The sequence below is a fragment of the Camelus ferus genome, chromosome 36 (assembly GCF_009834535.1).
Source record: "Camelus ferus isolate YT-003-E chromosome 36, BCGSAC_Cfer_1.0, whole genome shotgun sequence".
NCBI classification, from domain to species: domain Eukaryota; kingdom Metazoa; phylum Chordata; class Mammalia; order Artiodactyla; family Camelidae; genus Camelus; species Camelus ferus.
Genome location: NC_045731.1, coordinates 22,222,389 through 22,236,368, shown reverse-complemented (window position 1 = coordinate 22,236,368; position 13,980 = coordinate 22,222,389). Strand labels below are relative to the sequence as shown.

General features: G+C 40.3%; 2 long non-coding RNA genes across 5 annotated transcripts in view; both read right to left on the bottom strand.

Moving 5' to 3' along the window:
• The window catches only part of LOC116661745, a 224,774-nt gene that overhangs the window by 12,396 nt on the left and 198,398 nt on the right, over nt 1-13,980 (bottom strand). The window lies entirely within an intron of this gene.
• On the bottom strand, nt 354-8,615 carry LOC116661747. 4 transcript variants are annotated; one of them, XR_004317669.1, is made up of 5 exons: nt 8,507-8,615; nt 6,991-7,439; nt 6,413-6,487; nt 4,020-4,140; nt 2,345-3,223 (listed from the first exon to the last, which is right to left on the bottom strand). It is a non-coding gene; the product is annotated as an uncharacterized LOC116661747 (long non-coding RNA). The 4 variants fall into 4 exon arrangements; XR_004317672.1 differs by lacking the exons at nt 2,345-3,223; nt 4,020-4,140; nt 6,413-6,487 and adding an exon at nt 354-366; XR_004317670.1 differs by lacking the exons at nt 4,020-4,140; nt 6,413-6,487.

Genomic DNA, 13,980 nt, shown 5'->3' with positions numbered 1-13,980 from the left:
CTGAATGAGTATTCCATTTCATTCCTTGGCAGTAAATCTTCAGCTTTGTACATCATAAATATTGACAAAGATACACACAGGCACCCTGTTTGAAAGCCTGACTGCATAATTGCATCTAATGGAGAAAAGCGGGCTCCGTATCGGTATGCTGGGTCATTGTTTGGCTCCGTAACCGATGCTTCTGAGACCCAAAACATACTCTAGTATAACCGACAGCACCGAAATCTCCACTGAGGACTTGCTTATTTCAAGGTATTCATAAAATAACCCCAGTTTGCCCATGGGATACAGATGGTTGTCCCGTTCCCATCATGGCGTGGTCTGTTCTGCTCCTGAAACTGTGGCTCCATTAGATTCATGACCCAGCTGCCAAACAGATCAAATTATAAGGCAGGATATTATCAGACCAAGGTCATAAAAAAATTACTGACATTTCAAGCTGGACACAACATCTTCCCAAGAATTTAATTTCTTGTTTTCAGGATACATTTCTTTTTATTGCTGCCTCCCTACTCCCAAATATTTTGAAAACTAGTCCTGACTACATACCTTGGGTTTACTAAAATTATTACGACTACTACTTTATCCCCTACCTCCTTTTCAGGTGGGCATTTTAGCTTTTAGAAGATACCTTCCCTCATTTGCCTTCCCCCCCCCATTTCTCTGCTATTATCCACCGTGGCCTTTCCAGTCTGAAAATCATTAGAGAAAATAAGTAAAAGAAAGAAATACAGGCTCTGTGAGCTGGCGATAAGTGCTGCGGGGAAAATAAAGGAGGGCGAGGTATGTGTGGGAGGGAGGAGTGGGGATGGGGCCGTGACCTTTGAATAAGGCAAAGACGGAGGCAAAGAGGTGGGCAGAGGAGGGGCAGAGGGAACGGTGATCACAGGCCTGGAGGTCCCTCACGCTGGACAGACAGCAATGTAGACTGGTGTGGGCCAGAGTGAATAGGAAATAAGTGGTGGTTTTGGGGGTGGAGCCTAAGAGACTGCAGTGAGGATGTGGGCATTATTCCCTCTGAAGGAATTGCGGAGCCATGGAGGGTCACCGAGCAGAAAAGTGATACTCTAATGTTGGATCAAACAGGTCCAAGTCCCTAATATAAGCTGAACAAATCAAGGGACAAAGAAGTGACATGCCACCTCAAAGTCAGTGCAGAGCTTGAAAGAAACACAGCCTCGACTCGCAGCCCAGTGCTCTGCCCCCTCCTGGATGCTGGCCCACAGAGCTGTCTCTAGGTTATCGTTTTTCCTCACTCAGAGGCTTGTGGGCCAACTGAATGCTTCCCCCTTTTTCAAATGGCAATTTGTCCTGAAATGAAATCGGAGTCGGCAGTGAAACATGGCATGGACCTGAAGCCTATAGAGCTGTTGTCCCTGAAAGCAACAGCTGGTGTGTGGCTTACTCGTGGAGCTCAGCAGAAGAGACAGAGCAACAACAGACAACTTAGCGTCTGGCTGAGCTTCGGCTGACTGCACTGCACGTTTGGATGGATTTCAAATTTGGACAGTGAGGCGGCTTCACACAAAGGCTGGTGTATACATCATACATGACCACACGTCTGTATGCACACACACGTGGACACACACAGAGCACATGATGTGACTTGTAAAGAGCTGCCCCTGCGAGGTTTCCCACTGCCTCTGATCTCAGCGTTAACCTTTCCCTGGCCATGCTCCCAGGTTTGCTACGAAATTTCTTTGCAATGGAACACGCCTTTCGCTTCACAAACTTTCCCCATTTCTTTCAATAACTTTAGGGGAAGAGCAGGGAGCTCTGGGAAGTGGTGGGAATATGGACTCGAGATACCCCTGAATCTAAATCCACACTTCATGGATTATTGGTTATTTAAGTTTATGTACATTCAAAATGCAAATGTTGAGGATCTCAGAAGATGATTTACACTCACGGCTGTGGCAGAACGTTGCGGTCAGTAGACCCACCACTGGGTCCTCTTATTCAACACGTCCTTCCAATAATTCAGATATGACTGTATCACAAATGCCCATTTCTATATGTTGATATCGGCTTTTCAGTATAATTATCTTCCTTCTTTATTCTCTAAATCTTATGATTTTTAAACATTTGTCTGAAAAGTGGTCCACAGTCTCTTTACTTATGATAAGTTGATAAAGAGATCCTGGAGATCAAAACCACATTTGAATTCTGAGATAAACTCAACTCTGTCATATACATGGCTAGGTTTAGTCTGCAAATACTTTGTTTAGTAATTTTTGCATCAAAGAGCAAGGTCCTACTGTATAGCACAGGGAATTACATTCAGTAACTTTTAATAGCCTATAGTGAAAAGAATATGACAAGGAATATATATATATGTATGTATAACTGAATCACTATGCTGTACACCAAGAATTAACACAATATTGTAAACCAACTATACTTACAACAAAAAAAGTTGAAATAAAATTGGGAGATGAAACTTCCACTGCCCAGGCTGCTGTCAGGATGAAACGATTCAAAGCAGGCCAGGTATCAGCAACCCCCCTAACACATCAAAACCCCATGTGGGATCTTCCTTTTGAGCAGCACAGGCTAACCGGCTTTGGTCACCTGGAAATAGGGTTGAAGTCACTAAGACCCTTGGCTTGGGAACTCCGCGGCCACAGGGGTGGGGGTCACTGTAACACCTACGAGAATGAAGGGAACAGCCTGCTGCTGAAGACGCTCCCCAGGCCGCAGCCCAGAGCGCTGCAGTCAGGTCTGAGGTCCGGCCGGGAGCGAGCAGCTCCACAGCCACTCGGAGCCCTGCGGTGCGGGTGGCGCTGGTACCGCGCTCGTCCATCACCCTCCCTAGCACCCAGACTCGGGAGTCTCCTGGGGGAATTTTTCTCTGCCTCATACTTCGTGTCTCAGCCTCCTGTGGAATCCGGTCCATGCCCCAGGGAAGCTGGGCTTTTACCCTCCGGACCCAAATCCAACACAGTTTGGATCCAGGATGAAACTTCCATGTTAACTCAGCTGGCGCTCCCTTCTTGTGCTGACCTGCCCTCCCCCGTCGATGGCATCAGGTCGTATTAGCAGTCCCGACTGGCTTGTCCTTAGCTAAGGCTCTGAGCCGCTTGCCCTGTCTTCCTGAGTGGAACCACGCTTCTGTGGCCGAATAGCTTGGGCTGTCGGCAACCCATCATTGTCCTCGGTCTTTTGGGTTTTCTGTTGGGATATGGTTCTCGTGCAGGGATATCAATTTGCACATGAGAAGCACCTGTAGACATTTTAAAAAATACAAACACAGAATCAGCCCCCCTCTACAGCCAAGGCTGGAAGCTTTCTCCATCTAGCAGGGGTTACACCATCATTTGCTTGGGAATTGACCACACATATTGGCATAATCATGGTAAATTGCCTTTTACTCACTGCTTGCCACGTGGCATTTTCTACTTCATGTTGTCTTTGTACTCTCATTATCACATCTAATCCCTGCATTATAGATTATCACCGTTTCTGTTGAGGACACTCCCACTTGCTAATCTTGAATGCAAATATCTTTGATTCTTTTAATCTATTTCATTCCTGAGTTACCTGTTCCTGAATTTAAAGAGTGAATTATGGACACATGTATTTAAGATTCTCTTATTATATGTATCTGACTCATCCTCTAACCAAATCACATCTGGATAAGAGAGATTTTCTCTTTTAAACATTTGCTTTTTCTTATTATATAGTAGTGCATACACATGGTGGAAAATGTAGAAAACATATAAATTAAGAAAATTATAGCCATACATTTTCTAAACACCAAAGGATAATGCTATGTCCTTTTTTGCATTTAACTATTTTTCTTAATATTTTATCATAAAATTTCCCTAGGGCAAGTTGCTTAACCCTGGAATTGTACTAGTCTTTTGTCAAGTACAGAATAACCTTCCAGAAATGACCCAAATATCAAAATAGTATGTGAGGCACGGAAGGCCACAGGGCTCTCAGCTTATACTCTGAGTCCTACAAAGAATGCTGTTAATCCACTGATGTCACGCACTTGATGCCTGTGAGTCACTCACCCACTCAGCTGGCTCGGACTGAGACCTACTTTATACCAGCTGCCGATCCAAGTGCTGGGGAGACCCCAGAGGGAGCCGGGATCACTGGCATCACTGTCCTTCTTCATTTGCTCCGAGAATCCTACTCAAGAAACCCACATGGAACTTGGGGTGTGGAGGCAGGTGAATTTTGGTGAAATTCATTTCATTATGTTCCTTTAGACATATTTACATAGCATGAAAATTGTCGCTACCTTTATAAGTTTTCTTTTCCCTTCCTATGTATTTTTGAGGATGGGTATATTATTGGTGCAGCAAGAGTAATTGATAGATCTCTGGTATGTTAGGATTTTATATGAAAAATTAAGAAGGAAACAGGCACCTTATACAAAGTGAAGAGGCAGTGAGGAAAACGCAAACCACGCTCGAACTTGGCTACCATTCAGCATTCCTGCTTTTCAAACAAGGGAAACATAATTCAAAACATATTCCCTAAATATTTCAGCCCAGAGTAGAAATACATGGAGGCAAAGTTCAGCTCACTGAAACCTACAACAATGTGCTTACTTAAGCGAAGGCATAAACAGACCACAAATACAATAATGCATCGTTTGCTTTAAACTAGTTCATGTGAGCAAGTTTCATTTCACATGAATTGCTCAGTACCAATTTAGGAAATATATCCTTCTCCTTGATTGGTAAAAATAGCTCACTGAAAATCAGATTCAACAAAATTTACTGTTAAATAATTAACGTATTTCCTTCAGGAAATGCTTTTGAGTAATCTGATTTAAGTATTTCCTCTATCTGATCTATTTCTTTTCACAGAGAAAAATAGTGTTATTTGCACATGAGCTACTTTTACTTCTCTGGAAAAAATCTGACTGTGAGGTCAGGGTAAGAGATCTCTACTGCACAGTAGGGAAAAAAAAGATTCATTTCACAGCAAAGATCAGAATCTTGGTTTTTTTGAGGTGCGTGTTGAGCTGGGGTACTAGGGAAATGCCTTTGTTTAGAGACAGACCCCAGTAATCCATACTGAAGCTTAAAGATGAAGCCTTGTGAAGAAATGTGGAAGGGCACACTGACACCCAAAGGTGTTCACTTGGCAAAAACAGAAAGAAAGAAAAAATAATTTAATTGCCCTATAAAAAGAATGGACAGAAACTTGGTAATAAGGGAGGGAGAAGGAATGTTAGGGAAGGGAGGAGAAACAATGAAAGAGAACTTGAATGCGGTGGGCAGAATAGCAGGTTTCTGGAGCCTACAATGTAGGATGATAAGAAAAAAAGTAAAGTTTAAAAAGTAACAAAGTTTAAAATAGTTTAAAAATTTAAAAATGATGTTAAAAATATAAATTTTTATAGTGGCATGGAAGATTTTAAAATTACGGAGGTTTTTTTCATTTCAAAATTCAAGTTGTTTGAGTTTCTCCTCCCTGCTCCAAACAACAGTAAGGCCTGCTTGTGTAAGTGGCTTTGGGGGACACTGCAGAGAGGGGTGAGCTCTGCAGTTAGGTTGGCCAGGAGCAGAATGCTGGTATGGAAGGCAAGACAGAAGAGAGATCAACAGTTTCATGAGAACAGAAACTCAAACCCAGAAATTATCTGAAAAAGGTTAGCGTGGTAGGCAGAAAAATGATTCTCCTCCCAAGATGTCTATGTCCTAATCCCCGGAACATATGAGAGGTCAGGTTCCCTGGCAAAGGGGGCCTATGGTTGCAGATGCGGTTAAAGTTGCTAACCAGTCGACTCTAAGTGAGACGAGCTGGATTATAGAGGTGGGCCCAGTGTAATCACCAGGGTCGTTAAAGGAGGATCAGGGAGACAGAAGAAGGGAGAGAGGAGAGGAGATGTGACCACAGGATCAGAGTCAGAAACACAAAACCATGCTGACCTTGAGAGAGAGAAAAATAAGTCACAGGCCAAGAAACTCAGGTGCCTCTGGGAGCCAGAAAAGTCAAAGATACAGGTTCCTCTGAGGACTTCAGAAACAGCCCTGCCAATAATTTGACTTCAGCAGGCTTCTGTGTTCTAGAACGCTACAAGGTTAAATTTGTGTTGTTTAGTGGATACTTTTCCTTTTTTCTTCCTACAACCATGAGGTTTGGGGATACTTGTTAAAACAGCAACATAAAGCGAATACTGTAAGCCCCTTGAAATGTTCCGAAATTACAGATAACACTGGACTGTCCACTTTGATATGGGATTGGGCTTATTTGAAAATCAAAAGGACAGTGTGACCTTTGCTAACATCTGCTTTTCTCATTTTTAGGAAGAGAACAGTAAGTCAAAACCTCTGTAGTTATTCTTTTAGACAAGTGTCTCTTAAAACATTATGTAACCCTGTGCCTTATGACCGCAAAAGAGTCTCTTTTCTTAGAAGAACATGGATTCAGAGAGATAGGGTCTTACATGTGAGTCCCACAGTGGTCTCTTATTGGCAATGAGAGCTTGGGCAAATCATTTACCCTCTTTAAGCCACAGGATCTTCATTTGCAAAAGGAAGATAAGAATAAGGATTGTTTGGGTGATTAAATTGTACACACACACACACACACACACACACACACACACACATATATGTAGAACATTTAATACAGTGACTAGCACATACTTGGCACTCAACAAATTCCTGTTATGCATTTTTAAATGTGTGTGTAAAAGGAGGAGAAAGTTGTGGGAAGTTGTGGGAAAAACTTAGTTCAGGGCCCTAAAAAGGGCCACCTCTCAAAGGGCTCTGATCAGTCAGTCCCTAATGATGGGCTCATAAGCAGAAACTATAGCACTTGGGGATTTAAGTTAAACATAAAAAGGAAGGTATCTAAGCATAATTATTAAACAGGAGGTACGTTTACACTGTTGGCTGGATCATCTTATCTGGAGAGCTTTAATAAGCAGAGAGTCTCCCCTGTTCTAGAGATGGGCACGCAGGAAAATGACGTGAAAGGGTGGGCCGTTCTCACCCCAAGATCACATGACTTAGTACTCACGGAAGTAACACCTCTTGTATGTTATTCCAGATGGACTGTCCTCCCATGATTATTGTCAGCTGCGTCATCAGTTCAAGGAGACAGCCACCTGGGTCACACTGGAATATTAGAAAGAAAATCTCATTTCAATTTTAGGTAGCTCTAAAATGAAATAAAGTCATTATTATATGCCTAAAAAAGTCTAAGGAACAGAGAGTAAAGACACTCTTCATTGGGCAACTAAGAGAAAACCTGAAACAGGTTAGACTGTCAGAACACAAAGCTGTATTCAGACGTCTTCATTTCTGTATTTTCACAGCCAATACACCAGATCTCCAGGATAAGTCACAAATCTGCCCTTAAAGAATGTGATGTAGAAACACGAGGAGTAGTAGTTGACAAACTGGAACAAGAACAACTTCATGGCTAGATTGTTCTCATAGTCAGTCTGGTCCTTGGGAGCTCTGCAGCTAGAATAAAGAAAAGTTAATTCTGTAAAACTGTGATCGGCTTTGAGACGCTCATCAAAGCCAAGGACACATGCGTTAACACAGTAAATATGTATATATATACACAATTCACACTGTTTTCATTTAAGCTGTTTTGAATTCTTTAACATAGCTACTATGTTAATTCCAAGTCTACACACTGTTGTAAGAGTTTCTCCCACTATGAACACAATATCCCACAAGGCAAAAAAAAAAAAAAAAAAAAAAAAGAGTCAGCCGTTCCTTAAAATTTATAATCACAACACTATCCAAAGGGCAAGAACTGTCCTCTGTCAGGTGTAAGTTGACAGAAAGCTACTTTTAAACATCCTGCTAAATGATATTCTCTTGTCTCCCTGAACGGCAGTAAGTTAGGAGTATTGAAGAAAACAAACAAAACACGGGGCATCTTGCTACAAGCATTTGGGGAACATAAAACTGGTCATCCTCCTAGTTCAGAATTTGAATTGGTCTTAGTGTTTTCAGAAGATGACCACTGAGCAGACCACTGGGAGAACCACCCAGCCACATGCATCGGGTCGGAAGCACTTAACTTGGGCCGCTAAGCCGCTGGCTGGTATACAAGCCAGAGAGAAGAAACATTTATTAAAGAAGCCACAGCTGATGAGAATGGAGCTACACTAACAGGAACAGCATGGGGGGAGGACACATAAAACTGTGATTACTTGTCCTCTCCGTAGCGCACAAGCAAATCTGCCACTGGATCCATGACCCTCTTCCATTTATTTGCAATACAGAGACTATTTACTTTCAACAATAAGGTTCATGATCTAATGTAATTGAAATTATTATTAAGCACTGACCTGTTTACACAGAGCTTGGACATTCTAATGCTTCCTTTTTCCCTTTTAGTAATGCAAAGCTGGAGCTAATTCACTTCTCACATAGGCGAGAGAAAATACGTTTACACTTGAAGTTTTCTAAAGACTCTAATGTACTGGAATTGAAGTGCCTACAAGATACAGTCTCTGTTTGGACCTGGTTCTAAAACTGGTGTAGAAATGACCTCAGCTGCAGGAGGAGCTTACCAGAGTCAGTCATCATGATTGCCACTTTCTCTTATATGGCGTTCAGGGTCACGATGATGATAACGCTGATGAGAGAAGCAGTGATGGGCGTGGCCCACCTGCAGCAGGTACTTCTGGATTGGGTCTCTTCCATTCAGGTTCTTGGAAAGTTTTGCAGGAAATACAATGAACACTGAAAGTCTGCGTACAATGATCCCAATAACTGAAGCAACGGTCAACAGGACCTGACAAACCAAAACCCAGCAGCATGAGACTCACTAATGATCGTATTTTTAAACAGAAAACTTACCCCCAACCCACGCTTAAACAGACAACATGCATGGCCTGTAAAACTCACATAAACGTGAGAAGTGATGTAAATCGCACATAAATGCCACAAGAGTCGTGAATATCAGGCATGTTAAACTTTAGTGGAGGAGGAATGAAGGATGTCAAAAAGAATGAGTGCATCCACTAATGTAACATGCTGACAGCAGGAGCAGCTGTGTGCAGGGCATAGGGAATATATGGGAACTCCACTTTCTGTGAAGTTTTCTGTAAACCTAAAACTGCACTAAAGAAGGAAGCCTGCTAAGTATGTCTTTAAATGGCTGAAAATGGAGTAACTGGTGGCATGTTCTTTTGGAGACAAGTCTGTGATAGCAGAACCAATGAAAATACCCCTTCTACATCTATAGAATTACTTAGGTTATGATCTAGTTGTAACCCATGAAAGGGATACGCTTCCTTTCAAGGGAGAACCTATCACTGATTGAGGGGTCAGCAGGTGCTAGCTGTCGTCTTCATTCTGAATAGGACCAGGGAAGCTGTGGACGTGCCATGAGGGAAATTCTGGAAGTGACAGCAGGTCTCTGCTGATGTAAGCTTCACATGATTTTCGTACACCTTGAGATCTTAAAATCGCAGGTATTCATACTCCCTGCATTTGCACAAGATTCATGTCCTTGATCCATTGTAGTTCTGACTGTGTGGACCCAAGGGCAACGGTGGTGTCTGAAGCATAATTTTCACGTGGCTGATAGGGTTTCAGCTCCTCACTAGGCAGGTATTTTTCTGGCCACTGAAGAATGCACATTAAAGATCCCATTTTTAAACTGTTTTCCTTCCATCTACCTTCTTGGTCATAGTCCAGAAGCATGTACTCAGTGTCCATGGCCGCTCCTGATGGCTGCCCCAGAGAGAAAGCTACAAAGGATGTGAATTTCAAGACTAAGTGAACCACATCATGTTATTTACAGTAACAGCAGGTGGCTGGCTTGCACCTGCAGGGGAGAGCAGAGGGAGTGTTTACAAGCCCCTCCACGAGCCACACTCCTGCATCTGGATCCCAGCTCCGATGCTAGCTGTCGGGCCTTGTGCAAATTTCTTAACCTCTAGGGGCTTCCATCTCCTCACCCATATAATGGGAGTATAATAATAGCAATTTATAGGACCATTGTGATGAGTCAATGATTTACTAATTGTGAAAACTTTTGGGACATTAACCACAGGCATGTGAAAAACTCTACCTAAGTTTTAGCTATGAATATGGTGACCAAGTTCTTAAAAAGTTGTTTTTCTTAGTTTTTAAGCCATCAGTTTGTAGAGAATGCATTTTATTTCCTCCTCTATTCTCTTTCATCATCCTTTTCTTCACAGTTAAGGCTTCATGCTTGTGAAAGGAATAACTTTTTGGTGTGTGTGTAATTAAATGTGAAAATTAGTTGAGGCTGAGAAAATTATATTCTAGAAAGTATATTAAGCCTTCCTTTCTTGTACAGCACATATAGGCCATTTAAATATTATGCGTTTTAAATAAGTCTGCATAATAATTTTTTAATTATGTATTAAGAAAACATTATAGTTAAGATTCTTTAAATGCTTACTATTGCTTCAGTACATATCTATTTTTCTAAATCCTCACAACCCTGTGGGGAACGTAATATTATATCTCTTTTACAGATTAGGAAGTAGAGCCACGTGGAGATGATGCAATTTGCCCCAAATGAAGCAACTATTAAGTGAAAGAACTGAAATACTCAAAGAGCCCAAAGACACACTAACTGTATAGCACTGCCTCCTACATGGTCTGTGAAATCAATTCTAATTCATTTCAGAACTTTTACAAACTTGACACATTTCTATTTTTCTTCCAAGCACTTACTGCGTTCAATATTTCTTAAGAAACAGGAAAGCTTTCCATTCTCCTTCTTCAAGTTTCTTCTTATTTATCATGTTTTCTGATCATAACTTTAATATTTGCTCATTAAAGAAAATTTGAAAGTAGTCAGTAGTGGACAGAACTGCTGTCCTGGATCTGTCACCAGTCTTAGAAGAGGACCCAGAATTTGCTTTAGGGTAAATAACCTCCCTTCTGTTTTTAGTCCTGTGATTTAAGCTCGATTGACCCACTCTTTCTGAAGCACCAGAGGTAGATCTCAGTTGGTTTAAGACAAATAATACCCCTCATTCTATTGGCTTCGCACATGATTTGAGAATTGGCAAGTAACCCAGGAAGAGCCACTATTATGTGAGAAGATACATGCTGTTGCCCATGTGAATGATAAGCTTCCTCTATCAAGAGAGGAAGCTGCCAAAAGAGAACCTCCCTTTGTTTGGATGGATGTGTGATCTGAGATGCTGAGTGCCTAGAAGCAGACTGCTGAGACATCCTTGGGCACAGAATGAAGACAGGACAAAAGCAGCCCTTGATATCATCTGGGCTACAGTATCTCTCCTTGACTGAAGCCAGACCTCAGACCTGAGGATTTCATTTACAGGAACCAATAAATCCCATGCATCCCCATTTTTTGGTTGTTGTTTAAACACATTGGAGATTGATTTTGTCACCTACAATCAAAAGACTCCAACTCTGAGAATGAATAAAAATAAAATAAGAAAAATGCTTCTACCTATAGACATAATTCCATCAGAACGGTGCACTGTTTGTATATTACAAATCATTTTATATATTAATTTATTCTCAAGCCTATCATAAGCATAACACTTTGACATGTCATAAAATATTTTCATGGACACACTTTCATGGCTTGCATAATATTCTACTATGTGAAGGTTTGGAAGAATATTTTGGCTGAGATTTTATATATATATACATACAAAAGTATGTCTTGTGAGTTGCATCCATACTGACTTTTCCCTGCCATTTTGAAATACTTCCTGATTAAAAGTGTTTCAAAACTGAATTATTGGATTAAAGCATATGAATATTTTTAGCTCTTGATATGAACTGCCAGACTGCTTTCTAAGAAGGCTTGAGGAGTACACCAGAAATTAACACAGCATTGTTAATCAACCATACTTCACAAAAAATATCCAGTAACCTAGACATGGGATTGGTGATTACTGGCGCTTCATCCTCATAAAGAGATGTGTGTCCCTTGAGAGGTGGAAAACTATTTCATTCTGATGTGCACTGAATGAATTACCATTGGAGTGTGACATCTATTTTTTCCTTTGTGAATGTGTGTTCATCTCTGCCTCCTATGCTCCTTAGATTTTTTGATGTTACCTTTGAAGTGATCTGAACTCTGTATGTATTGAAGGAATTAGCCCCTTGTCAGATTTGTAAACAAATAACATCCTCTGTTGTTTTGTTTAAAATAAGGATGCTTCTGATGCATGGAAATCTTTATATATCTTCCTCTGAAACTTACTGTTCATCTAGAGGTTGTATAATCATCCATATTTATTTGTAGTTTTTTTCTAATTGTGTTAGTTTTTAAATGTTTCTGGAATGTAACAGAATATATAGTTCACTGTATGATTTCAATGTTTTCTTTTCCTCCCAATTAGCTAACAAGTGTTCCATTTACTGAATATCCTTTATCTCCCTAATTTGTAATGTCTTCCATCTCTTATATTAAATTATTATTGATATCAGAGCCCATATCTGGACTTCCTGTCCTATTTTCTAATCTGGCTATTCTTGAGCTAGTAAAACTCTCATTATCTTAATAATTATTATACTACTAATATGATTTTATTCACAATAAATCCCAAATCAATTTTATAGCTTCTGATATTTTGGAGATATGAATATTTTAATCTAGAATCATGTGATTAAAGCATCTTTTATATCTTTCCGTAGTTTTTTTTTTTTTTTGATAGTTCCTACTATCCTTTAGTTAGGCTATTCTTAGACATTTTACCTTGGTTGTTAATCTTGGAAAATTTTAGAATTTTTAATGCCTCCATCTGGTCTCTTAATCAGACCCTGGAGAATCCTAAACCACTTATCTGACTTTAACAAATGAGGTGAAAAGAACTGGGGGAAGCACTATGAGCAAAAGAGACTGTGGAACCTCCAGAGTGGCGGCCTGCTTTGGCTCAGATGTTCTCTGGAAAAAGTGTTCTCTATGAGACTACATATTTCCAAGCTTGATTTTCAGTTTTCTCAGCACTTCACATTAGATTTTAAAAAGTCTGTGGCAGGTTCTTACCAGAAAAAAGCACTTGCACAAAGAGTTATATGTATACACTTTCCCCAGGTGGTAAATGGAACACGCTCTTCTTCCTAATTAAAAAAACAAGTTTAGTCAATCAAGGGATTACACCAATGAAATGATTTTTCTCCTAACTGGCCACTAAATCGTAAACATAATTTTAAAAAATAATAATAATTTTCAGACGTAGCCTCCTTATTTGTAACTGCATGGGTTTTTTTTTTTTTCCCTTTTTTTTCTTTCTGTTATCGATGTAAAACACACAACAAAATACATACAGTGTTCATTTTAATACAATATTTTCAAAATGCACATGTGAAAAGTAAACTCTTTCCTGCCATGGTCTGAATTTAGGGGTCTGGGTACCTGATGAGGCAAGCTTTAAACCTCTATTCCTTGCTTGCCTTTGATTTCAGAAGTGACGGTAGTGACAGCTTAGACTCCATGCAGGACAGGAAGTTCAAGGTGTCTGCAGATAACTGGTCTCCACTGTGTGTTTCTGGTTGAGCTTTACGTGTTAATTAGCTAAACTATGAAGTTTTAGAGTTTCCATTTTAGAGTTTATATTTTAGATTTCTTTTTTAGAGATGAAATCAGTAAGACTCAAGATTTCCTGGATTATAAAACAGAGAGAGTATAATAAAAGCTGTAACTAAGTAATGGCCCTCCCTCTGTGCCAGGACGTTTTCCAAGTAATTTTGTACATTAATTAGACCTGTCCTTACCGCGTCATGAGGAAGCAACTCTCCCTATTCTTATTTTATAGGGAAACTATGGCACCAAGAGAGTTAAGTTGTCCAAGATCACTCAGAAGCAAGCTTCTGTGTTCAAATAGGTATTTAGGCCACTTCATTCCCCAAGGTCTCACTACCACAAACGCTGGCCTCTCTAAACACTGGAGCATGCATTCGCAATTAAAGTAAACAATTCAAATAAATAACTAAAAAAAAATTAAACAATTTTTTAAATAACGAAGTACGATAAAGTGAAATGAGTCTTCATCTTCAATTTTTCAAAGCATGTTTCCAG